This window comes from Heptranchias perlo, unplaced genomic scaffold (genome assembly GCF_035084215.1).
Source record: "Heptranchias perlo isolate sHepPer1 unplaced genomic scaffold, sHepPer1.hap1 HAP1_SCAFFOLD_1498, whole genome shotgun sequence".
Taxonomy (NCBI): domain Eukaryota; kingdom Metazoa; phylum Chordata; class Chondrichthyes; order Hexanchiformes; family Hexanchidae; genus Heptranchias; species Heptranchias perlo.
The window spans coordinates 6345-33539 of NW_027138751.1; the positions used below are offsets into that span (position 1 = coordinate 6345).

General features: G+C 46.7%; 1 long non-coding RNA gene across 1 annotated transcript; it reads left to right on the plus strand.

Moving 5' to 3' along the window:
* Nucleotides 1–377: 377 nt before the first annotated feature.
* On the plus strand, nucleotides 378–14891 carry LOC137309145 (uncharacterized). The gene is made up of 3 exons (XR_010959762.1): nucleotides 378–660; nucleotides 12244–12286; nucleotides 14727–14891. It is a non-coding gene; the product is annotated as an uncharacterized lncRNA (long non-coding RNA).
* Nucleotides 14892–27195: the final 12304 nt, after the last annotated feature.

The following is a 27195-nucleotide window of genomic DNA, read 5'->3' on the forward strand; positions in this document are numbered from 1 at the left end:
CCGGAGGACTGACCCAGCCGCAGCGCCCCCAGCTGGCCGGAGGATTGACCCAGCCGCAGCGCCCCCCCGTGGCCGGAGGACTGACCCAGCCGCAGCGCCCCCCCGTGGCCGGAGGACCGACCCAGCCGCAGTGTCCCCAGCTGGCCGGAGGATTGACCCAGCCGCAGCGCCCCCCCGTGGCCGGAGGACTGACCCAGCCGCAGCGCCCCCCCCCCCCGTGGCCGGAGGACTGACCCAGCCGCAGCGCCCCCCCGTGGCCGGAGGACTGACCTAGCCACAGCGCCCCCACCTGGCCGGAGGACCGACCCAGCCGCAGCGCCCCCAGCTGGCCGGAGGACTGACCCAGCCGCAGCGCCCCCAGCTGGCCGGAGGACTCTGCTCACATCCTGCTACGGCGGCTTCCGAGGCGGATCTTGTGAGGTAAACAGTGAGTCCGCTCTCAGCGCGACGACCCGGACCGCCCGTGTCAATAAAGCCGGCGAGAGCGGGCTCGGCAGCCGGTCAGTGCCAGTGCGTCCGGCGGGGAGGAAGCCGCCGGTCCGGCCTGGAGCCGGCATCCAGCGCCGCGGCCTGTGAGAGGGAGCGGGGCCTTGGTTTTTGCGTGGAGCTGCGGCCCGGTGGACACGGCCCGTGGGAGGTGACGCTGCAAAGCTGGAGCAGGTGAATGTGGGAGAGCGGTCCCCCCCCCTCCCCCTCCCCCTCCCCCTCCCTCTCCCTCCCCCTCCCCCTCCCCCCCTCCCCCCCCCTCCCCCTCCCTCCCCCTCCCCCCCTCCCCCCCCCTCCCCCTCCTCCCCCTCCCCTCAGCAGGGCCCCTGCCCCTTTAATATTGTTCAGGCCGTTCTGATAAATTAATTAAAATCTGCGGGGGTGGGGGACTCACATTAAAACTGGACCATTCGAATTGTTCAAGTCACTTTCATGTGTCTCCAGGCAGATGTGTGTCAGGGTGGGAATTACCTCAGGGAAGGATTTATTGGCCTTGGAGAGGGCGCAGTGCAGATTCACCAGAAATATACTGGGGCTAAAAGGGTTAAATTATGAGGACAGGTTTCACAGACTGGGCTCGTATTCCCTTCAGAATAGAAGATTAAAGGGGTGATTTGATTGAGGTGTTTCAGATGATTATAGGATTTGATAGGGTGGATAGAGAGAAACTATTTCCTCCGGTGGGAGAGTCCAGAATAAGGGGGAATAACCTTAAAATTAGAGCTCGGCCGTCCAGGGGTGATGTCAGGAAGCACTTCTTCACCCAAAGGGGAGTGGAAATCTGGAACTCTCTTTCCCCCCCCCCCCCCCCCCACAGAAAGCTGTTGAGGCTGGGGGTCAATTGAAAATTTCAAAACTGAGATTGGTAGAATTTTGTCGGGTAAGAGTATTGAGGAAGAGGGGACCAAGGTGGGTAGATGGAGTTAAGATACAGATCAGCCGCGATCTAATTGAATGGCGGAATAGGCTTGAGGGGCTGAATGGCCTCCTCCTGTTCCTATGTTTCAACACCATTCATGGAGTACATGTGTCCTTTTTTTCCCTCCTTGTGTACAATACTTTTCACTTGCTTGCACATAATTTCAGCTGTCGTTCTGTCCATGTACATATTTTATCGACTCAGTTATTTCTGAGTTGTCTCCTCTGATTCCACTTCTGATTTGCACTGTGATCCAATCCGAGTTATGATATAAATTAGAAAGAGTAGTGGGCCCCACACTGTACCCTGGAGCACCTCACTTAGTATTTCACCCCATCCTGGCATAATTCCTCCATCAACTACTTGTTTTGTACCCATTAGCTAATTTCTTGCCTAATTTCCTGGGATTACTGTGAATCGGCTTTAAATTTAACTAGTAGGCTTTTTTAGGTGTCAGCGGTGACTCAGTGAGTAGCATTCTCACCTCTGAGTCAGAAGGTTCAAGTCTCACTCCAGAGATTTAAGCACGTAATCCAGGCTGACACTCCAGTGCAGTACTGAGGGAGCGCTGCACTGTCAGAGGTCCGGTCTTTCGGATGAGACATTAAACCGAGGTCACATCTGTCCTCTTAGCTGGAGGTAAAAAAATCCCATGGCACTATTTGAAGAAAAGCAGGGACCAATATTTATCCCTCAACCAACACCACTAAAAACAGATTATCTGGTCATTTATTTAATTGATTTTGAGCTTGCTGAATGCAGATTGTTTCAAGTGCTAGTTTCCCAACAGAGTGATTGATTGCCACGGGAAAGTAGCAACTTTGAATTTTTCAACTCTGGCTGCCGGGTTTGGTACATTATAACAGTGACGACACTTCAAAAATACTTAATTGGCTGTAAAGCGCTTTGGGACTTTGGAACTATGATACTAGGATTCTTCCATGGGACGTCCTGAGGTTGTGAACGGCTGTTTCATGGCTCAGTATTGGTCTGGGTTGTGCCCTTTGAGAAACAATGTGACCATTGTTAACCCTGCAATAGCATCAAGCACACTAGCTGTCCAATATTTGCTGGGACATTTGCTGCTGTTCTTTTTTAAAAAAAAAGACCTCATTCAAATGACAATATTTTAGGATGATTTGAAGACTTAATCCCATTGTGCGGTTCAGGTCATGTTAACAGTCACTCGGGTGAAGTTTTTGTACTTAATCTCCATTTAAGCTATTTGTGCGCTTGAGTCCAGTGTTCCTGCTGTAAAATGTGATTTCCACAGGTGGTCTAACAGTTGGCACACACCAGATTTAACAGCAGTGATGCCGGGAGCTGGCTCACGGAAAAGGTGGGATTGTGGAATTCAATTTCATGGTCCAAAAAAAAAGGCAGATTTGTGATGTAGCTGGAGAGAGCATTTTTAGCTGTATACAACTAGGGTGCAGTACTGGTCTGTACAGGTCTGTCACTGTATAACACTGGGGTACAGTACTGGTGGGTACAGGTCTGTCACACTATAACACTGGGGTACAGTACTGGTGGGTACAGGTCTGTCACTGTATAACACTGGGGTACAGTACTAGTAGGTACAGGTCTGTCACTGTATAACACTGGGGTACAGTACTGGTAGGTATAGGTCTGTCACTGTATAACACAGGTACAGTACTGGTAGGTACAGGTCTGTCACTGTATAACACTGGGGTAAGTACTGGTGGGTACAGGTCTGTCACTGTATAACACTGGGCTAAGTACTGATTGGTACAGGTCTGTCTCTGTATAACACTGGGATACAGTACTGGTGGGTACAGGTCTGTCACTAACACTGGGGTACAGTACTGGTGGGTACAGGTCTGTCACTGTATAACACTGGGGTAAGTACTGATGGGTACAGGTCTGTCACTAACACTGGGGTACAGTACTGGTGGGTACAGGTCTGTCACTGTATAACACTGGGGTAAGTACTGATGGGTACAGGTCTGTCTCTGTATAACACTGGGGTAAGTACTGGTGGGTACAAGCCTGTCACTATAACACTGGGATACAGTACTGGTGGGTACAGGTCTGTCACTGTATAACACTGGGATACAGTACTGGTGGGTACAGGTCTGTCACTATAACACGGGTACAGTACTGGTGGGTACAGGTCTGTCACTGTATAACACAGGTACAGTACTGGTAGGTACAGGTCTGTCACTGTATAACACTGGGATACAGTACTGGTGGGTACAGGTTTGTCACTGTATAACACTGGGGTACAGTACTGGTGGGTACAGGTCTGTCACTGTATAACACTGGTACAGTACTGGTGGGTACAGGTCTGTCACTGTATAACACTGGGATATGGTACTGGTGGGTACAGGTCTGTCACTGTATAACACTGGGATATGGTACTGGTGGGTACAGGTCTGTCACTGTATAACACTGGGATACAGTACTGGTGGGTACAGGTCTGTCACTGTATAACACGGGTACAGTACTGGTGGGTACAGGTCTGTCACTGTATAACACTGGGGTACAGTACTGGTGGGTACAGGTCTGTCACTATAACGGGTACAGTACTGGTGGGTACAGGTGTGTCAGTGTATAACACTGGGGTACAGTACTGGTGGGTACAGGTCTGTCTCTGTATAACACTGGGGTACAGTACTGGTGGGCACAGGTCTGTCTCTATAACACTGGGATACAGTACTGGTGGGTGCAGGTCTGTCACTATAACACTGGGATACAGTACTGGTGGGTGCAGGTCTGTCACTGTATAACGGGTACAGTACTGGTGGGTACAAGTCTGTCACTATAACACTGGGGTACAGTACTGGTGGGTACAGGGCTGTCACTGTATAACACTGGGGTACAGTACTGGTGGGTACAGGGCTGTCACTGTATAACACTGGGGTACAGTACTGGTGGGTACAGGGCTGTCACTGTATAACACTGGGGTACAGTACTGGTGGGTACAGGTGTGTCAGTGTATAACACTGGGATACAGTACTGGTGGGTACAGGGCTGTCACTGTATAATACGGTACAGTACTGTCACTGGTGGTATGCAGAGCAATTTGAGGCAGTGAATTAAGAGTATCAGATAAGTGTATTGAGTTAAGTGTGATTTCCCTCCTCCTTCCCCCCCCCCCCCCCTCCCCCCTTTCAATTCAAACCATTGTTGAGTCTGAATGACTCTGGGTCTAGTCAGTTCAATCTGATCTGGATGGAGAAGAGACCACTTGAGTTGGGGTGCATTGAAATAGTTTATTAAGCAACAGTTTTGGTGAATTTTATCAATAAATATATGCTGGTCGCAAGTCTTCCAGATATTTAAAAAAATGCTGAATGCTGGAATGCAAAGAAATCTGCCAGCAGGTCTGTCAGCATTCAAAAGAGAAAAGACAGGCTAATGTTTTGGGTGGGACTTGAATCTAAAAATCTCATCCATTTACCTAGAAACCAAAAATATAAAAAAGCATAGTAAGCACAGATTTCAAAAGGTGCTTGACTAATCTTATTGAGTTCTTTGAGGAAGTAACAAAGAGTAGATAAGGGTAATGTAGTAGGTGTAATATACTTGGATTTTCAAAAGGACTTGAGCACAGAATCTAAGCTGAGGCGGAGGTACCGTCTTTCACTATTTGAAGGAGAGAAAGGAATTCTCCCAGTGTCTTGGTCAACAATCATCCCTCAACCAACAGCAAGAAGAGCAGACTATGTGGTCAATCATTCGTCCTTACTGTGCACAAATTGGCTGTTGCATTTGCTGACATAACACTGACTGCACTTCATAAATAATCCATTGGTTGTAAAATGCTTTAAGACATGAAAGGGTGCTATATAAATGTAAGTTCTTTTTTCCTTATGTGAACGTTGTTACCAATACAGTATTCTCCACTGAAACTCCAGAGACAAACGCTCCTCCTCAGCTAACTTTGGAACAAGTCAGTAGTATCTGACAAGAACTTACATAGAATTTACAGCACAGAAACAGGCCATTCGGCCCAACTGGTCTCTGCCAGTGTTTATGCTCCACATGAGCCTCCTCCCTCCCTACTTCATCTCACCTCATCAATGTATCCTTCTATTCCTTTCTCCCTCATGTGTTTATCTAGCTTCCCCTTAAATGCATCTATGCTATTTGCCTCAGCTACTCCTCGTGGTAGCGAGTTCCACATTCTAACCACTCTCTGGGTAAAGAAGTTTCTCCTGAATTCCCTATTGGATTTATTGGAGACTGTTCTATATTTATGTGCTAGTTCTGGACTCCCCCACAAGTGGAAACATTTTCTCTATGTCTACCCTATCAAACCCATTCATAGTTTTAAAGACAACAACCACATGCATTTATATAGCACCTTTAATGTAGTAAAACGTCCCAAGGCACTTCACAGGAGCGCTATCAAACAAAATTTGGCATCAAGCCACATAAGGAGATATTAGGACAGGTGACCGAGAGGTAGGTTTTAAGGAGCGTCTTAAAGGAGGACAGAGAGACGGAAAGGTTTAGGGAGGGAATTCCAGAGCTTAGGCCTTGGCAGCTGAAGGCACAGCTGACAATGGTGGAGCGAAGAAAATCAGGGATGTGCAAGGGGCAAGAATTGGAGGAGTGCAGAGATCTCGGAGGGTTGTTGGGTTGTAGTTGGTTACAGAGATAGGGAGGGGGCGAGCCCATGGAGGGATTTGAAAACATGAAAACATAAGAACATAAGAAATAGGAGCAGGAGTAGGCCATCCAGCCCCTCGAGCCTGCTCCGCCATTCAACAAGATCATGGCTGATCTTCTACCTCAACATCATTTTCCTGCACTATCCCCATATCCCTTGATGCCTTTAATATCTAGAAATCTATTGATCTCTGTTTTGAATGTACTCAATGACTGAGCCTCCACAGCCCTCTGGGGTAGAGAATTCCAAAGATTCACCTCCCTCTGAGTGAAGAAATTTCTCCTCATCTCAGTCCTAAATGGCCTACCCCTTATTCTGAGACTGTGACCCCTGGTTCTAGATTCCCCAGCCAGGGGAAACATCCTCCCTGCGTCTACCCTGTCGAGCCCTGTAACAATTTTGTATGTTTCAATGAGATCACCTCTCATTCTTCTAAACTCGAGAGAATACATGCCGAGTCTACTCAATCTCTCCTCATACGACAGTCCCGCCATCCCAGGAATCAGTCTGGTGAACCTTCATTGCACTCCCTCTATGACAAGTATATCCTTTCTTGGGTAAGGAGACCAAAACTGTACACAATACTCCAGGTGCGGTCTCACCAAGGCCCTATATAATTGCAGTAAGACATCTTTACTCCTGTACTCAAATCCTCTTGTAATAAAGGCCAACATATATTTGCTGCCTTAATTGCTTGCTGCACCTGCATGTTAGCTTTCAGTGACTCATGTACAAGGACACCCAGGTCCCTTTGAACATCAACATTTCCCAATCTCTCACCATTTAAAAAATACTCTGCATTTCTGTTTTTCCTACCAAAGTGGATAACTTCACATTTTTCCACATTATATTCCATCTGCCATGTTCTTGCCCACTCACTTAGTCTGCCTATATCCCCTTGAAGCGTCTTTGCATCCTCCTCACAACTCACATTCCCACCCAGTTTTGTGTCATCAGCAAACTTTGGAAATACTACATTTGGTCCCCTCATCCAAATCATTGATATATATTGTGAATAGCTGGGGCCTAAGCACTGATCCCTGCGGTACCCCACTAGTCACAGTCTGTCAACCTGAAAAAGACCTGTTTATTCCTGCTCTGTTTTCTGTCTGTTAACCAATTCTCAATCCATGCCAGTATATTACCCCCAATTCCATGTGCTCTAACTTTGTTCATCAACCTCCTGTGTGGGACCTTATCGAAAGCCTTCTGAAAATCCAAATACACCACATCCACTGGTTCCCCCTTATCTATTCTACTAGTTACATCCTCAAAGAACTCCAATAGGTTTGTCAAACGTGATTTCCCTTTCATAAATCCATGTTGACTCTGCCAAATCCTATTATTATTTTCTAAGTGTCCTTTCATCACATCCTTTATAAAAGATTCTAATATTTTCCCTACTACTGATGTCAGGCTAACAGGTCTGTAGTTCCCTGTTTTCTCTCTCCCTCCTTTCTTAAATACTGGGGTTACATTGACTACCTTCCAATCTGCAGGAACCGTTCCAGAATCTATAGAATTATGGAAGATGACAACCAGTGCATCCACTATCTCTATAGCCACCTCTTTCAAAACCCTGGGATGTAGATCATCAGGTCCTAGGGATTTATTGACTTTCAGTCCCATTAATTTCTGTAGTACTATTTTTTTACTCATACAAATTTCTTTCAGTTCCTCATTCTCACCAGACCCTTGGTTCTCTAGTATTTCTGGGAGATTTTTTGTGTCTTCTTCCGTGAAGACAGACACAAAATATTTGTTTAATTTCTCTGCCATTTCCTTATTCCCCATTATAAATTCTCCCCTCTCTGTCTGTAAGGGACCCACATTTGCCTTCGCCAGTCTTTTCCTTTTTACATACAATAGAAGCTTTACAGTCTGTTTTTATGTTTCTCGCTAGTTTACTCTCATATTCTATTTTCCCTCTTTATCAATTTCTTGGTCCTCCTTTGCTGAATTCTAAAATGCTCCCAATCCTCAGGCTCACTGCTTTTTCTGGCAACTTTATATGCCTCTTCCTTTGATTTAATACTGTCTTTAATTTCTCTTGTTAGCCACGGTTGGACCACTTTTCCTGTTGAGTTTTTGTGCCTTAAACGAATATATATTTGTTGTAAATTATGTATTAATTCTTTAAATGCTAGCCATTGCCTGTCTACCATCATACCTTGCAATGTAGTTCCCCAATCAACCACAGCCAACTTGTGCCTCATACCTTCGTAGTTTCCTTTGTTTAGATTTAAGACCCTAGTTTCGGGTTGAACTACATCACTTTCAAACTTAATGAAGAATTCTATCATATTATGGTCACTCTTCCCTAAGGGCTCCTTTACAACAAGATTATTAATTAACCCTTTCTCATTGCACAATACCAGATCTAAAACAGCCTGTTCCCTAGTTGGTTCCTCAACATACTGATCTAGAAAACTATCTCGTATATGTTCCAGGAATTCATCCTCCACAGTATTAGTGCTAATTTGATTTGCCCAATCTATATGAAGATTAAAGTCTCCCATGATTACTGTATTACCCTTGTTACATACACTTCTAATTTCCTGCTTTATACCGTGCCCTACATTACCACTACTGTTTGGTGGCCTATAAACAACTCTCGCCAATGTTTTCTGCCCCTTGATGTTTCTTAGCTCCACCCAAACTGATTCTACATCTTGATTTTCTGAGCCAAGATCCTTTCTCACTATTGTACTGATCTCATCCTTTATTAACAGCGCTATCCCACCTCCTTTTCCTTTTTTGCTGTCCTTCCTAAATGTTGAATATCCTTGAATATTCAGTTCCCAGCCTTGGTCACCCTGCAGCCACGTCTCTGTAATGGTAATTAGATCAGACCCATTTACTTCTACTTGTGCCGTCAATTCATCTACCTTGTTGCGAATGCTGCGTACATTCAGATAAAGTGCCTTTAATTTTGCCTTTTTAATATTTTTTCCCACTTTGACCTTATTTGCCGCTGGCCTTTGTTTCCGCTGCCTTCCAATTTCACTTACTGCTTTTCTACCTTCCACTTCCAGCTTTATTACTCTCCCTTCTGAATCTCCTCTCAGGTTCCCATTCCCTGCCAGGTTAGCTTAAACCCTCCCCAACAGCACTAACAAACCTCCCCACAAGGATATTGGTCCCGGCCCTGTTGAGGTGCAACCCGTCCGGCTTGTACAGTTCCCACCTCCCCCAGAACTGGTCCCAATGCCCCAGGAATCCAAAACCCTCCCTCCTCCTGCATCACCTCTCCAACCATGCAGTCATCTGCACTATTCTCCTATTTCCATACTCACTAGCGCGTAGCACCGGGAGTAATCTGGAGATTACTGCCCTTGAGGTCCTGCTTGTTAATTTCTTTCCTAACTCCTTAAACTCTGCCTGCAGGACCTCATCCCTCTTTCTACCTATGTCGTTGGTACTGATTACGGGCCACCACCTCTAGCTGTTCACCACCCCCCGCCCCGAGAATGTTTTGTAGCCGCTCAGTAACATCCATGACCCTGGCACCAGGGAGGCAACATACCATCCTGAGGATGAGAATTTTAAAATCGAGGCATTGCTGGACCAGGAGCCAGTGCGGGTTGGTGAGCAGGACTTGGTCCGAGTTAAGATATGGGCAGCAGAAAATCTGAAATAAAAGCTAAAATGCACTGCAGGTCTGTCAGCATCTGTAAAGTAATGATAGGTTAAAGTTTCAGCAACTAGAAACTGTAACCATCTAATGTCCAGTTCATAGTGGTGAACGGTTGTTTCTCAGACTGGGGGGAACTATACAGTGGTGTTCCCCAGGGGTCAGTATTAGGACCACTGCTCTTTTTGATATATATTAATGACCTGGACTTGGGTATAGAGAGTATAATTTCAAAGTTTGCAGATGACACGAAACTCGGAAATGTAGTAAACAATGTGGAGGATAGTAACAGACTTCAGGAGGACACAGACAGACTGGTGAAATGGGCAGACATATGGCAGATGGAATTTAATGCTGAGAAGTGTGAAGTGATACATTTTGGTAGGAAGAATGAGGAGAGGCGATATAAACTAAATGGTACAATTTTAAAGGGGATGAAGGAACAGAGAGACCTGGGGGTGCACTTACACAAATCGTTGAAGGTGGCAGGACAAATTGAGAAGGCTTTAAAAAAGCATACGGGATTCTTGGCTTTATAAGTAGAGGCATAGAGTACAAATGCAAGGAAGTTATGCTAAAACACTGGTTAGGCCTCAGCTGGAGTATTGTGTTCAATTCTGGGCACCGCACTTTAGGAGGGATGCCAAGGCCTTAGAGAGGGTGCAGAAGAGATTTATTAGGATGATACCAGGGATGAGGGACTTCAGTTATGTGGAGAGACTGGAGAAGCTGGGGTTGTTCTCCTTGGAACAGAAAAGATTGAGAGGAGATTTGATCGAGGTGTTCAAAATCATGAACGGTTTCGATAGAGTAAATAAGGAGAAACTGTTTCCAGTGGCAGGAGGGCCAGTAACCAGAGGACACAGATTTAAGGTAATCAGCAAAAGAGCGAGAGGCGACAAAAGGAAACATTTTTTTACGCATCAAGTTGTTATGATCAGGGATGCACTGCCTGAAAGGGCGGTGGAAGCAGATTTAACAGTAACTTTCAAAAGGGAGTTGGATAAATACTTGAAGGGAAAATATTTGCAGGGCTATAGGGAAAGAGCAGGGGAATGGGACTAATTGGATAGCTCTTTTCAAAGAGCCAGCACAGGCACGATGGGCTGAATGGCCTCCTCCTGTGCTGTACCATCCTCTTATATTACTATGATACTATGTCTTTTTTCTTTAAAAGGTCCTGGCAGCTCTTTGCTCGAGCAATCCAAATGCATCTCATGGTCCCAATACCCCGACTCCAACCCATGTGACCCTGTGTCTTCTCCCCTTCAAATGTATATCTGTTCTTCCATTTAAAAGATGCTCTGCTTCAACCACCCCCTGTGTCAAAGCATTCCATGCAACAAAAACAAAATTAAAACAGAGACACCTGGGGGTTCACATACACAAATCTTTGAAGGTGGCAGGACAAGTTGAGAAGGCTGTTAAAAATGGCTTTATTAATAGAGGCATAGAGTACAAAAGCAAGGAAGTTATGCTAAACCTTTATAAAACACTGGTTAGGCCTCAGCTGGAGTATTGTGTTCAATTCTGGGCACTACAATTTAGGGAGGATGTCGAGGCCTTAGAGAGGGTGCAGGGGAGATTTACTAGAATGGTTCCAGGGATGAGGGACTTTAGTTACGTGGAGAGACTGGAGAAGCTGGGAATGTTCTCCTTAGAGCAGAGAAGGTTAAGGGGAGATTTGATAGAGGTATTCAAGATCATGAACGGTTTTGATTAGAGTAAATAAGGAGAAACTGTTTCCAATGGTAGAAGGGTCGGTCACCAGAGGACACAGATCGACAAAAGCACCAAAGGCAACATGAGGAAACATTTTTTTATGCAGCGAGTTGTAATGATCTGGAATGCGCTGCCTGAAAGGGTGGTGGAAGCAGATTCAGTAGTAACTTTCAAAAGGGAATTGGATAAATACTTGAAGAGAAAACATTTTACAGGGTTTGGCGGAAAGAGCAGGGGAATGGGACTAATTGGATAGCTTTCAAAGAGTCAGCACAGGCATGATAGGCCGAATGGCCTCCTCCTGTCCTGTACCTACTATGATCCTGTCCTGTACCTACAATGATACCATGAGCTGTAATACGCTGTAATCTAATTTGACTTCATGTGAGGCTTAAGTAATTTGTATGGCCTTAAACTCTGGGACCACATTCCGCTCTTGCAACATGCTCCCCATTCATCTTTTATTTTATTATAATAACCGTGTTGCCTGGAGTCAAATTTTGTTTGATAGGGCCTTGGGACGTTTTACTACGTTAAAGATGCTTTATAAATGCCAGTTGTTGTTGTATATAATTAATCAGTTTGCTGGTAATGCTTCTTACTGATAGCAAAGTCTGATTGTAATTTCACATGCCCATTGTACTGCAATCCTAGTGACAACAGTTATTGTTTCCCTACGTGAGGCAGTGACTACACTTCAAAAAAGTACTTAATTGGCTGTGAAGGGCTTTGTGACGTTCTGAGGTCAAGAAAGGCACTTTATAATTGCGAGTTCTTTCTTTTGTTAATTGTTCTGAAATTGAAAAGTTTGGATCTAATTGCTTCTGTTGATTCTCTGTTTAGGTTGCTCACAAGAGGAACAGTACGCAATGGACAGTCATCGGGGGTAAGCATTTAGTAATACAACAGTAGTAATATCCGATGACATTCTGATACTGTAGATAGAGGACCCCAGATTCATGTAAGCAAGTTACCAGGCCGTTGCTCAGTTCTGGGTTTGAAATGATGCCACCAGGGCAAAGCTCAGTTACGGCCTGTGAGCTCACATTAGTGACTTAAGTTCACTGGTTTCTGTGGTCTGCAGTGTTCTCCAAACTGGGCACTAGGTGGTTCATAAGAATACCTGAGGTGAATTGGCCTCCACTTGATGCCTCCCCACAGCCACAATGTTGAAATAGGAAAGACTGCAGAAGGGGAGAATGGAGCCTGCATCTTATCACTGTGCCTTGGTGAACAAAGGTGTTCCACAATTCATCAATCCCTGAGCAAAAATACCGCTGTACACACTCATTTGCAGCAGTGGTTTGGCTCTGGGACCTATGGGTCATTCCCAGAATGATTTCGCCTTGATGCTGTGCATGCCTGGATTCTCCCCCCACCTCGGCCCCCAGCCTGTTGTCAGTCACTTTCTCAACTGTATCTCTTCTGGTTGTTCTCTAACCTTTCTGCTCCTTTGTGCATCTGTCCCGTTCCCCTCTCATTCCTGCTGCTCTTTTGCCTTCCACTGCTGCGTTTTCTAGTTTATTTTTTTTTAAGAGTTCTCCAAGGTGAACACAAGGTTCTATATTCCCAGGTTGAGCTCCCGATGATCCAGACCTCCGATTCACTGCAGTCGTAGTTGTTATCAGTGCACCAGCTGTTTAGCCTCCCAAGCAATGAAGGACACCAAAATAATCTTAAAATTGACGCCAAAGAACAACTATTTTGTTATACTTTGTCCTCCTATCTTTATTCAGCATAAACAGTGAATTAACAAATTATAATTGTGCCACAGATAAATGTTTATAGGTAGTAAAAAGCCCTTTGGAGCCCCTGTCCCTCCCCAGTCATGGCAGGAGTTCCAGAGAGTGCTCTTCGGGATCTCCTCCCCACCACTGCTGGGAAATGGCCTTGAAGTAGATGGTTAAAGAGGAAAGCTCCATCTTGACCTGTAGACTCCAACCCGGAGAAATCTGGCCCTGTAAAATGTCCCAGTTCCCCCAGTGATCAGACCATAGGCACAGTCCCATCACTCAGTCATTCCTTCTGGAATCTGCGTGTATTCCCACCCTGAACTGAAGACTAGTACAGTCAGTCAAATGCCTCTTCTCCACCAGGTGAAGTGATGAACAGGGAGTGAACTAGCTACAGACCCCCACCTCAACCAGAAAGGCACACTTTACAAGAACAGAAATCTGTCCCCACCAATGCAACAACACCTTCCCCAGCTTATTATGTATACATGGCCATCACTGGCGATTGGGGTGCGGGGAAGCAGCTAAACAACTTTGAAAGTGAAAGGCCTGCAATAATCTGTTCTGGAAATTGAATTAAACTGCAGATATCAGGCTCCTTGAAAGTGGAGTCACAGGTGGATAGGGTGGTGAAGAAGGCATTCGGCATGCTTGGTTTCATTGGTCAGAACATTGAATGCAGGAGTTGGGATGTCTTGTTGAAGTTGTACAGGGCATTGGTGAGGCCACACTTGGAGTACTGTGTACAGTTCTGGTCACCCTATTATAGAAAGGATATTATTAAACTAGAAAGAGTGCAGAAAAGATTTACTAGGATGCTACCGGGACTTGATGGTTTGACTTATAGGGAGAGGTTGGATAGACTGGGACTTTTTTCCCTGGAGAGTAGGAGGTTTAGGGGTGATCTTATAGAAGTCTATAAAATAATGAGGGGCATAGATAAGGTAGATAGTCAAAATCTTTTCCCAAAGGTAGGGGAGTCTATAACGAGGGGGCATAGATTTAAGGTGAGAGGGGAGAGATACAAAAGGGTCCAGAGGGGCAATTTTTTCACTCAAAGGGTGGTGAGTGTCTGGAACGAGCTGCCAGAGGCAGTAGTAGAGGCAGGTACAATTTTGTCTTTTAAAAAGCATTTGGACAGTTACATGGGTAAGATGGGTATAGAGGGATATGGGCCAAGTGCAGGAAATTGGGACTAGCTTAGTGGTATCAACTGGGCGACATGGACATGTTGGGCCGAAGGGCCTGTTTCCATGTTGTAACTTCTATGATTCTATATCTGGTAGTACGTTCCAATCAAGGGGTTTGGAAGACTGCAATTGGACTTCTGCCTCTGTGTTTGCATATATTGTACATTTATACAGAGATTGAAAGATATTTTTGATAGTGATGGCTGCTTCTCGTTATTGTTGGTTGGTGCAAGCACCCTGAATATGTGAATTTAATGTAGGATCCTGCATGATATTGGGATATTTAAGGTAGTGACTTATTCACCAACCTCCATACCACACTATTTATAACCTATCAGTGGGGGAAACAAAACATACTTTGGGGTTACCGAAGCAACGAGTGACTGGCTGTTGTTGTCACTAGGTATCCTGGAGAAATGTTTAACCGACATGTTCTCGATGATGACAAGTCGATGGTGAGCCAGATGCAGAAGAAATACTGGAAGACAAAGCAGGCGCTCATCAAAGCGACAGGGAAGAAAGAGGACGAGCACGTGGTGTCTTCTGACGCAGATTTGGACGCAAAGTTGGCGGTAGGTGGGCAAATCTGACCATCCTCAGCTTTAACACTCGGATTTCAGTAAAAATGTAGTGGCAAGGCGTGTAAAATTTCTATATTGTGTCTACATAAATCGTCAAAAACACCCAGCAGCGCAATTGTCCATTCCATCCTCCCAAATTTGGGCTGTGTATGGAGCTAGTTACCCGAAATAATATTAAGATGAAGTAATAGTAATTACAAGTCTATCACAAGTCTATCACTGGTAGGAGAAATTTACGGTGATGAAGTAGGAGTTTGACACGAGACGTGTATTGGCACAATAGTAGTGTATTGGTGGAAATGTTCTTTTCCCAATATTTATTGGTACCAATACGCTAAATAAGTCTAGTGACAACGTTGATCTCCTCCCATTGTGTCAGCAAATGACTATAGGCTGTATATTGAGAGGTACAACAAATCCTGCCCTTAAATGAAAAGAAAATGCTGGCAGGTGTGTCAGCATCTGAGAAAAGATGTTAGTGTTTTAAGTGGAGACCTTTTGGTGAGAGTTAAGGGGCCTCAAACTAAAACGTTCACCTGTCTTTTGTCTCTTCCAATGCTCACAGACCTGCTTTGTTTTTTCAATATTTTCTGTTCTCATTTTAGATTTCCAGCCTTTGCCATTTATTTTCTCCCTAACCTCGATCAATCAGCTCTTTACCCACTGAGGACTGTGGCAGCAGTTTTATAATAAATAACAATTGTACAGAGAAATCTGGATTTAATCTTCGGGGTTAAGGCATCAAGGGGTATGGGGAGAGAGCGGGAGTATGATAGTGAGATAGAGAATCAGCCATGATCATATTGAATGGCGGAGCAGGCTCGAAGGGCTGAATGGCCTACTCCTGCTCCTATTTTCTATGTTTTTAGTTTTGCCTTAACAGGTGTTGGAAAACAGCAACTGCAGGCAGACTGGATAACATCTCAGTGACTTGGCAAATACACATCCTTGTGCCAGAAAATTACGTGCCTGTGCTGTATATGTGTCTGATTAAAAAGAACGTCCCCATATCACAGTGCTGGGTCTCAATCCGCACCCACCTGGAGGCCAGTATGGCTCATCTTACTCAGCGTACCAGCCTCCAGAATCAGCCAGCTCCCAACTGAGGCGGGGAATCAGCAACAACCAGCAAAGGGAGTCCCTGCCTCCCAGGCGTCATTGGCCTTGTAAGAGGTGGGTGGAGGCTCGGCCCCTTTCAATGCCGAATGGAAAGTCCCGGAATCGGTGGGAACCTGGCGTACCCCAAGTCCTTGACATTTTCTGGAGGGTTCTGCTGGAGTTATGGTAGGAGTCCAGTGGAGGCCTGAGGAAATTCGTCCCAGATACTGAACTTAATGAGTCTGGTAATGTTTTTTTTTATTCATTCATGAGATGTAGGCGTCGCTGACGAGGCCTGCATTTATTGCCCATCCCTAATTGTCCTTGAGAAGGTAGTGGTGAGCCGCCTTCTTGAACCGCTGCAGTCCGTGTGTTAGTTAGGGAGTTGCTGGATTTTGACCGAGCGACAATGAAGGAACGGCGATATATTTCCAAGTCAGGATGGTGTGTGACTTGGAGGGGAACGTGCAGGTGGTGTTGTTCCCATGTACCTGCTGCCATTGTCCTTCTAGGTGATAGAGGTCACAGGTTTGGGAGGTGCTGTCGAAAAAGCCTTGGCGAGTTGCTGCAGTGCAACCTGTGGATGGTACACACTGCAGCCACGGTGCATCAGTTGTGAAGGGAGTGAATGTTTAGGGTGGTGGATGGGGTGCCAATCAAGCGGGCTGCTTTGTTCTGGGTGGTGTCGAGCTTCTTGAATGTTGTTGGAGCTGCACTCATCCATGCAAGTGGAGAGTATTCCATCACACTCCTGACTTGTGCCTTGTAGATGGTGGAAAAGCTTTGGGGAGTCAGGAGGTGAGTCACTCGCTGCAGAATACCCAGACTCTGACCTGCTCTTGTAGCCACAGTATTTATATGGCTGGTCCAGTTAAGTTTCTGGTCAATGGTGACCCCTAGGATGTTGATGGTGGGGGATTCGGTGATGGTAATGCTGTTGAATGTCATGGGGAGGTGGTTAGGCTCTCTTTTGTTGGAGATGGTCATTGTCTGGCGCGAATGTTACTTGCCACTTATCAGCCCAAGCCTGGATGTTGTCCAGGTCTTGCTGCCTGCGGGCTCGGACTGCTTCGTTATCTGAGGGGTTGCGAATGGAACTGAACACTGTGCAATCATCAGCGAACATCCCCATTTCTGCCCTCTTGATGGAGGGAAGGTCGTTGATGAAGCAGCTGAAGATGGTTGGGCCAAGGACACTGCCCTGAGGAACTCCTGCAGCAATGTGCTGGGGCTGAGATGATTGGCCTCCAACAACCACTACCATCTTCCTTTGTTCCATCTTCCTTTCCAACCCAGAGGTTACGAGTTCATATCCCATTATGGAAAGTTGTGAAATTGAACTCTATGGGGCCGATTTTCGGATGGCCGAGCGGGTGTGCTGGGGGCTCCTAAAATGACGGAATCCTAGAGCGGGTTCAGAGCCCGGCTCCAACCCGCTGACGTGTTCGGGTGTGTGCGCAGCTCCCGAATGAGGGACTCGGTATGCTTCTTTACGTAGTTAGGTAGATAGTTGAGGTACTCATTGAGTGGACATTTTGGCAGGGGTGCAATTTTGAAGGATCCTCAGCGTGTTTCCCGTGCTGTGGGAAACACTCCCTATTGGAGCAGACGTGTTTCAGCCAGCAGCCAGTGGGAGATGCAAAGGATTATTTGACAGGTGGGGAGAAAACGTCATTGCAGCAGGGCACTCTGTCACTTCAGACAAAGTTTTGGCTGCAACACTTTGTCTTTCCACTCAAAATTCTTAATTTATACCCTAAACTCTGCTGTGCAAACACATTTACCTCGACTTTGTGGACCCCCTCCAACTCACACCGTCAGGCTTGGGGGGGGGGGCGCCATAGCTGCATTCATCACTTCATCCGAGGACGAGCAACATCACTAGCCTTGCCAGGCACGCCGTCCATCTCCGCCACGTGGAGCTCCACAACAAAGTTCTGCGCCTCAGGCACCTACACAAGAGCACGGAGGGCAACAACAGAGAGAGCGACGTCGCAGGAGGCACTACCCTCGCCACAGGGTCTACAGACTGAGGCTCGGCTTCCTGGACCTCTATGAGGGGCAGTGCATACGGAGGCTCAGAGTCAGTCGCCAGGTAGTCGCAGACATCTGCAGCCTCCTTCGTGCCGAGCTGCTCCCGGCTGGCCCGAGCAGCACCTCCTTACCTGTCGCTGTCAAAGTCACCACTGCCCTCAACTTCTTCGCCTCCAGATCATTCCAGGGTGCCACCGGGGACATCGCCAGGGTCTCTCAGTCGTCTGCACACGTGCATAAGGCAGGTCACGGACAGCTTCTTTCGCAGGGCCTCGCACTACGTCAACTTCCCCATGGATGAACGCGGCCAGACTGAAAGGGCAGTGGGATTCCACGCTGTGGCTGGCTTCCCACGGGTGCAGGGTGTAATCGATTGCACCCATATAGCAATACGAGCACCTCCACACGAGCCAGGACTGTTCATCAACAGGAAGGGCTATCACTCCATCAACACTCAGCTTGTTTGTGACCACCGCAGGAGATTCCTTCATGTGTGCGCCAGATACCCTGGCAGCTGCTACGATTCCTTCATCCTCGGAGACTCCAATATCCTGCCCCTCTTCCACGCACCGAACACCCAGATGGGCTGGCTCCTCGGGGACAAGGGATACCCCCTGCACTCTTTGCTCATGACCATGACACCTCTGAGGAACTCCACCACCGAGCAACAGCGTCGACATAACGACAGCCACATCGCTACCAGGTCAACAATTGAGCTTCAGGTGCCTTGATCATTCTGGGGGAGCGCTTCAATACGCACCAGCAGAGTGGAACGCATTATAGTCGTGTGTTGTGCCCTGCACAACATGGCACAAGAGAGGGGTGCAGCTGGAGGAAGCCCCATCCACATCTGCCACCCATATGGAGGGGGAGCAACCCATGGGTGGAACAGCGGCTCACCTGGCTGCTCATGAGGCCAGGGAGTCACTGTGAACGGTTCTCCTAACATCAGACAATGTGAAGAGTCCAGTCCTCCTGGACAGAGCAGCAGCAGCCACACCAGCCACCACCCCCACACCGGCCCCTGCCCCCTGAAACTACACATACACCCACTGTAGAGTGACCCAATGGGTGGCATCAAGTGTGGGTGTTCATGGTGAACCTCATGAAAGGGCCTTATTGCACAAGCCAGTCAAGAATGGCCAAGACGTGGCAGTAGTGGTGACAACAATAATATTTAATGTGCCATTAACAAAAATAAAATATAAATAAAAAACATGACAAACCGTCAAACACCTTTGTGCTCACAAAACCTTCACCATACGCTTATGAGTACTACTATGTGGTGCCTCCCCTGTGGCTGCAGCGGAGGTAGTGGCAGGTTGCTCTTGTTCATGCCCTAACCGATTTTAGATGCTTTGGGCCTACGCCCTCTGGGTTTCGGTGCCCATGAGGGCCCCTCCAAAGACTGCTCCACCTGCACCTGTGCAGGGACAGACTCTGCCACCTGGAGAGGAGGCAGCATTGCGGGTACTGGTTGAGGGGGGGGGGCAACGGGTGAGACGTGGGGGCGCTTTGAGTGGCGTCCCCACTTCCATGTCCCCTTTTGCCATTTTCCCTCCCCTGGGCCAGGCCCACACCATTCCAACCACTCTGCTGGACGACAGTTTGGAGGACATGTGTGAAGCCTTGTAAGACCAGTGCCGGAGTACCTGCCTGCCTGTATAAGGCTCACCCTGAGTCCGAAGGGCCATTGTCAGGGCCTCGATGGACTCATTTGTGAGCCATGCTTGAAGCTCAGAGGAGGTTAGCATTCCCTCCATCGCAGATATTCCCGCACTTAACCGCAACACTATCTCAGAAATGCCCTCACGTCCCTGTGACGGTATCTGAGATTCCCTGCAGTACCTGTGACACCATTCCACTCATGCAGGAGTTAGAACCGTAGAAAAGGTACAGCACAGAAGGGGGCCATTCGGCCCATCATGTCCGCACCGGCTTGAGGAACAACCAGGTGCCCATTCTAATCCCACCTTTCAGCACCCGGTCCATAGCCCTGCAGCTTACAGCACTTTAGGTGCAGGTCCAGGTACTTTTTAGAAGAGTTGAGGGTCCTTGCCTCTACCACCAATTCGGACAGCGAATTCCATACACCCATCACCCTTGGGTAAAAAAGTTTTTCCTCATGTCCCCTCTAATCTTTCTGCCAATCTGCTACCTTCAAGGACCTGTGCACATTCACTCCAAGGTTTCTCACTTCCTCTACCCCTCTCAATATATTCCCGTTTACCGCATATTCCCTTTTACTGTTTGCCCTCCCTAAGTGCATTACCTCACACTTCTCCGGGTTGAACTCTATTTGCCACTTTTCCACCCACTCCACCAACCCATTGATATCTTCTTGGAGTCTACAGCTATCCTCTTCGCTGTCAACTACACGGCCAATTTTTGTGTCGTCTGCAAATTTGCCAATCATGCCCCCTACGTTCAAGTCCATATCATTAATATATACCACAAACAGCAAGGGACCCAACACTGAGCCCTGTGGCACACCACTGGAAACGGATTTCCATTCGCAAAGACATCCATCAACTTTTACCCTTTGTTTCCTGTTACTCAGCCAATTTTGGATCCAACTCGCCACATTTCCCTGTATCCCATGGGCTTTTACCTTTCTGACCAGTCTGTCATGTGTGACCTTGCCAAATGCCTTACTAAAATCCATGTAGACAACATCCACTGCACTACCCTCATTAACCCTCCTTGTCACTTCCTCAAAGAATTCAATCAGATTTGTAAGGCATGACCTTCCCTGAACAAATCCATGCTGACTATCCCTGATTAAACCATGCCTTTCCAAGTGACAGTTTATCCTATCTCTGTATTGATTCTAATAGTTTGCCCACCACCAAGGTAAGACTGACCGGCCTATAATTGTTCGGCCTTTCCCTCGCACCCTTTTTTAAACAATGGTATTACGTTTGCAGTCTTCCAGTCCTCCGGTACCTCCGCTGTATCTAGTAAGGATTGGAAAATGATCCTCAGAGCATCCACTATTTCCTCCCTGACTTCCTTCAATAGCCAAGGAAACAATCCATCCGGCCCTGGTGACTTATCAACTTTCAAGGATTCCAGTCCCTCTAGTACTTCCTCTCTCGTTATGTTTACCTTATCCAATATTTCACACCTCTCCTCTTTAACTACTACGTCCAGATCATCCCTTTCCTTGTGAATACGGAGACAAAATATTCATTTAAAACCCGACCCACATCCTCTGCTTCTACACACAAGTTACCCTTATCATCCCTGATAGGTCCCACCTTTTCCTTAGCTTATCCTCTTGTTCTTAATGTACTGATAAAACATCTTTGGGTTTTCTTTAATCTCACTAGCTAATATCAAGCTTTCCTTATTTCCTTTTTTATGTCATCCCTGTACTTTCTATACTCCTCTAGGCTTTCTGCAGTATTTAGTTTTCTGTGACAGTCATCAGCTTTCTTTTTTTGCTTTATCTTGCTCCGAATACTTCTAGACAACCAGGGGGCTCTAAATTTGGCAGTGCCACCCTTTTTCTTTGAGGGGATGTGACTCCTCCATCCTCTGTGCGATTTTGGAGAATGCGCGTGGCACTTGTTCCAGCACCTCGCAAATGTGCTGCTGCCCCTCGATCATTCTCCTTTTTATGGATGGCCCCCAGGCTTCAGCATCTGTATCCAGCTGAGCAGAGCCTGGAGAAGAGTGCTCCCACCGATGTGGACTCTCCACAGCTGCCCCTGCCGCCAGTGTCTGCTCGTGCTCACGCGTGTGGTGACTCACCATGTGCGACCCCAACTATGTGAGGATGGGGACCCACCGAGGTGTGTATATCTGCGCTGGTGGATGGCTCGCTCAGATGTGACGGTGCCCCTCAGAGGCCGGCAAGTCCTCTGAGGAATCGCCCTCCGCCTTCTCGGCGGTCTCTGAAGGCCCTGTAAGAGAACAGAAGGCGATTTTAAGCATGCTGACAGATGTTGAGGTGCTGAAGATGGCAAGGCATGTTAACATCATTTGCTATTGTGAGTGCTGAATGTTAAAGTTCTGTCACCAGCCATTTGTCGGGTGGCAGTCTCGGCGTCCCCGACGGACAGGCACTTGAGGGTGCGGCTTAACTCCGCGTCTGTGAGGATGACCAGATGTTGCGGCCCCCTCCTCCAGTCTTCGCCCTCTCCCATGCATTCTGGGCTCTCCTATAAGGGGAGAAAGTAGAGAGGCGTGAATGAGGGATGGTGACGTGGCCAACCGCTGAATGCATTGGTTTGGGTGAGGCTGACCGTGAAAGAGATGCATCAGAGGGTGAGCATGAGACTGAGCCATGACATTGTGTGAGGATTGGGTTGAGCGGTAGTGGTGGGATGAGTACTGGGGAGGTGAGGAAGTGCAGGTAAATTGAGGATGAGCTTTGAGTGGGTGTGAGGGGTGTTGGCAGTGCAGAAGGAGTTGTGGGGTGGGGCGGTTATGTGGAAGACAGAGTGTAGGAGAATGAGTAAGTGTACTCACTTTGGCTGACCTACTTAGGTCATTCCTGCACTGTATCCATGTGCATGAGAAGTTGCTGCTGCTGGTGACCTCCTCTGCCACCTCGAGCCAGGCCTTGGTGGCAGAGGCAGGCCACTTCTTCCCGTCTGCCCGGTAGAAAATATCCCCCCTCCTCCTCCTCCACCCCATCCAGTAGGACCTGGAGTGAGGCATCAGTAAATCTGGGAGCAGCCTTTCCCTGGTCTGCTTCATTGTATAATTTTGGTTGTTTGCTGCAGGAGCACCATTGGAGGACTGCCCCTTTAAATAGGGCTCCTCCAGCTGACGGCCTGTGATGCGGGTGCGCAGTCCACCCGTTGCGCAGGTTGATGACTGGAAACTCCTGAAGCCACGGTAAGTGGCTTCAATTTACCCGTGATCGCGTGGGGATGGACAGATTTTACTGGGTGGGTTACCCATACGCCCAATCGGCACCACCCCCCCGCCCCGGCCCCGGCTGCCATCCCGCCTCCCTGGTAATATCGGGGCCTATAAATCTGGCAATCTCTGGGCTAGCACCAGAAAAATTGACCATGAAAGCTGCCGGATTGTTGTAAAAACCCAACTGGTTCACTAATGTCCTTCAGGGAATGGAAGTTGTTGCTTCTATCTGGTCTGGCCTACAGGTGACTCCAGTCCCGCACTACGAGGTTAACTCTTTATACCCTCGTGGCAACTAGGATGGGCAATAAATGCTGCCTTGCCAGCGTTGTTCATTCCCTAAACTGAATTGTAAAAAAGAAGCCAAACTTTAGAAGCCCTTCTGCACCAGGACCCTTCTGGTCAACAAGAGAAGTAAGAGATAGTATAAAGCTAAAAGAAAGGGCTTACAGGACTGCAAAGAACAGTGGAGATCCTGCAGGTAGGGAGAGATATGAAGAACATCACAGGGATACAAAGATAGTAGTTAGAGCTGCAAAAATGGAATACGAGAAAAAGCTTGAGGGATACCAAAGACAACACTAAAGGTTTTTATAAGTGTGTTAAGAGAAAGATCAGAGTAATGTGGGCCCCTTAAAGACAGACACAGGTGATATTGTAATTGGAAATTAGGAAATGACAGACTTACTAAATACTTACTTTGTATCAGTCGTCACATCAGAGGATGAGGATAAAGTACCAGAGCTACAAGGAAAACAAAAAATAAATCAAGGGGAGGAACTTACTAGATTTAATACAAGTTTAAAAAAAAATGATAATGGAGAAAATAATGAGACTAAAGATACATAAATCTCCAGGGCCTGATAGTTTCTACCTCAGGGTATTAAAAGAAGTAGGTGAGGAAATTGTAGATGCTCCAGTCATGATCTTCCAAAACTCTCTCGATTCAGGAACTGTCCTCCTGAATTGGAAAATTGCCAATGTCACTCCAATATTTAAGAAGGGTGAGAGAGATAAACTGGGAAATTATAGGCCTAATGTCTGTTGTGGGGCAGTTACTAGCATCTATTATCAGGGCCTGTAGAATAGGGACAGTCTGGGGAATGCAGGGTGATGTGGGCCTGTAGAATAGGGACAGTCTGGGGAATGCAGGGTGATGTGGGCCTGTAGAATAGGGACAGTCTGGGGAATGCAGGGTGATGTGGGCCTGTAGAATCTGTAGAATCAGAGTGACTGAGCACTTGGACAAACATGAACTGATCAGAGAGAGCCAGCATGGATTTGTAAAGGGGAAGTCATGTCTAATGAACCGAGTTGGATTTTTTGAGGAGGTCGTTAATGTGGTAGATATGGGAATGTTTTCATACATACATATTTTATATATATATATATATATCACACACACTTAAAGAAGGCATTCAATAAGCTTCTACATAAGAGACTGTTAATAAAAGTGAAAGCGCATGGAATTGGAGTCAATCTATTGGCTTGGATAGGGAATTGGTGAGGAGGTAGGAGACAGAGAGTAGGGTAATGGGTATGTACTCAAATTGGCAGGATGTGACTAGTGGTGTCCCCCAGGGATCTGTACTGGGGCCTCAACTTTTCACTATATTTATAAATGACTTAGATGGAGGAATAGAGAGCTGTATATCCAAGTTTGCTGATGACACTAAGTTAGGTGGCACAGTAAATAGTGCAGATAGGAGCAGAGAGTTGCAAAGAGCCATTGATAGATTAAGTGAGTGGGCAAAACTGAGGCAGATTGAGTTCAGTGTAGGGAAGTGTGAGGCTATCCAGTTTGGGCCCTAGAAGGATAAATCAGAGTATTTTCTAAATGGCGTAAAGCTAGGAACTGTGGATGAGCAGAGAGATTTAGGAGTCCAAGTACAGAAATCGCCAAAAGCTGATGGAGAGGTACAAAAAATAATTAAAAAGGCTAATGGAATGTTGGCCTTTATCTCGAGAGGGCTGGAATACAAAGGGGTGGAAGTTATGTTACAGCTGTACAGAGCTCTGGTTAGACCCCATCTGGAGATACTGCATTCAGTTCTGGGCACCGCACCTCAGGAAGGATTTATTGGCCTTGGAGAGGGCGCAGTGCAGATTCACCAGAATGATACTGGGCTAAAAGGGTTAAATTATGGGGACAGGTTGCATAGACTGGGCTTGTATTCCCTTGAGTAGAGAAGATTAAGGGGTGATCTAATTGAGGTGTTTAAGATGATTAAAGGATTTGATAGGATAGATAGAGAGAAACTATTTCCTCTGGTGGGAGAGTCCAGAACAAGGGGACATTATAAAATTAGAGCTCGGCCGTTCAGGGGTGATGTTCGAAAGCACTTCTTCACACAAAGGGTAGTGGAAATGTGGAACTCTCTTCCCCCATAAAGCTGTTGAGGCTGAGGGTCAATTGAAAATTTCAAAACTAAGATTGATTTTTTGTTAGGCAAGGATATCAAGGGTTATGGAATCAAGGTGGATAGATGGAGTTAAGATACATATCAGCTACGATCTAATTGAATAGGCTTGAGGGGCTGAATGGCCTACTTATGTTCCATCCTTGTGGCCTTTCTAACTGGGATTATCACTCTGTGAGCAGTTTTACCTCATGAGCCTACACCCAATAGGAACTGGGTTAATATTTTACCATACTTATTTCATATCTCGAGAGAGAGAGACCGTCACACAATCAGTCACTGCACCGCCCAGTCTTCAAATATTTATTTTTTGAGAGGTAGCAGACCTTAGAGTCAGCTGTGGCTAGCACTCTTGCCTGTGAGTCAGAAGGTTGTGGGTTCAAGTCCCACTCCAGGGACTTGAACACAAAACCTATGCTGACACTCCAGTGCAGTACTGGGGGAGTGCTGCACTATCGGAGATGCCGTCTTTCCGATGAGATATTAAACCGAGTGTGCCCTCTCGTGGACTTTAAAAGATCCCACAGCACCATTTCGAAGAAGGCCAAGTTCTCCCCGGTGTCCTGGTCAATATTTATCCCTCAACCAACATAATTAAAGCAGATTATCACATTACTATTTGTGGAACTTTGCTGTGCACAAATTTTCTGCATTTCCTACATTGCAACAGTGACTACATTTCAAAAGTACTTCATTGGCTGTAAAGCGCTTTGGGACGTCCTGAGGTCTCGAAAGGCGCTGTATAAATGCAAGTCTTTCTTTAACTGGATGGCGCATTGGGTTTTACACTGGCTTTTCACATGGGACCTGGGTTTCACAGCCCAGACCAAAGTCTCCTGTCTGCTGGCTGTAAGGGTCTTGTGTGCAATGAATTTGGGAACGCAGGCTGATTTCTTTCCTCCACCTAGCCCATGGGCACTGAGCTCAATTGTAGGAACTTCTACATAGAATTACACAGAATCTACAGCACAGAAACAGGCCATTCGGCTCAACTGGTCTATGCCAGTGTTTATATTCCACACAAGCCTCTTCCGACCCTGCCCCTTATCCCCCTATTCCCTTGCCCCTCATGTATGCAGCGAGCCTCCCCTTAAATGCATCAACTCTATCTGCTTCAACCACTCCATGTGACAACGACCTCCACATTCTCACACGCCTCCTAAATGTTTCCACTTGTCGGGAGTCCAAAACTAGAGCTCATAAATATAAAATAGTTATTAATAAATCCAATAAGGAATTCAGGAGAAACTTCTTTACCCAGAGAGTGGTGAGAATGTGGAACTCGCTACCACGAGGAGTAGTTGAGGTGAATAGCATAGATGCCTTTAAGGGGAAGCTAGATGAACACAAGGAAGATAGGAATAGAAGAGTATGCTGATAGGGTTAGATGAAGTAGGGAGAGAGGAGGCTTGTGTGGAGCATAAACGCTAGCATAGACCAGTTGGGCCGAATGGCCTGTTTCTGTGCTGTAGTTTTGATGTAAATTCTTTATTTGATCTGTTAGTAATTGTCTTGTATTTGTGCCCATTTGTTCTGAACTGACCCCACAAAAACAGTTTCTCCACATCCACCCTATCGAACCCCTTCATAATTTTAAAGATCTCGATCAGATCTCCTTTCAGTCTCTTTCTCAGAGAAAAGAGCCCCAGTCTGCTCAGTCTTTCCTGATAGTTGCATCCTTCTAGTAACATCCTTGTAAATCTTTTCTGCACTCTCTCCTGTGCTTCAGTATCCTTTTAGTAATATGGAGACGAAAGCTGCACACAGTAAACCCTGACTAAGTACAGACTGGGGGATGAACCTGGGCCTTCTGGTCTGAATGGGCTTAAAAGATGTCACTCAGCAACTCAAACCACGAGCATAG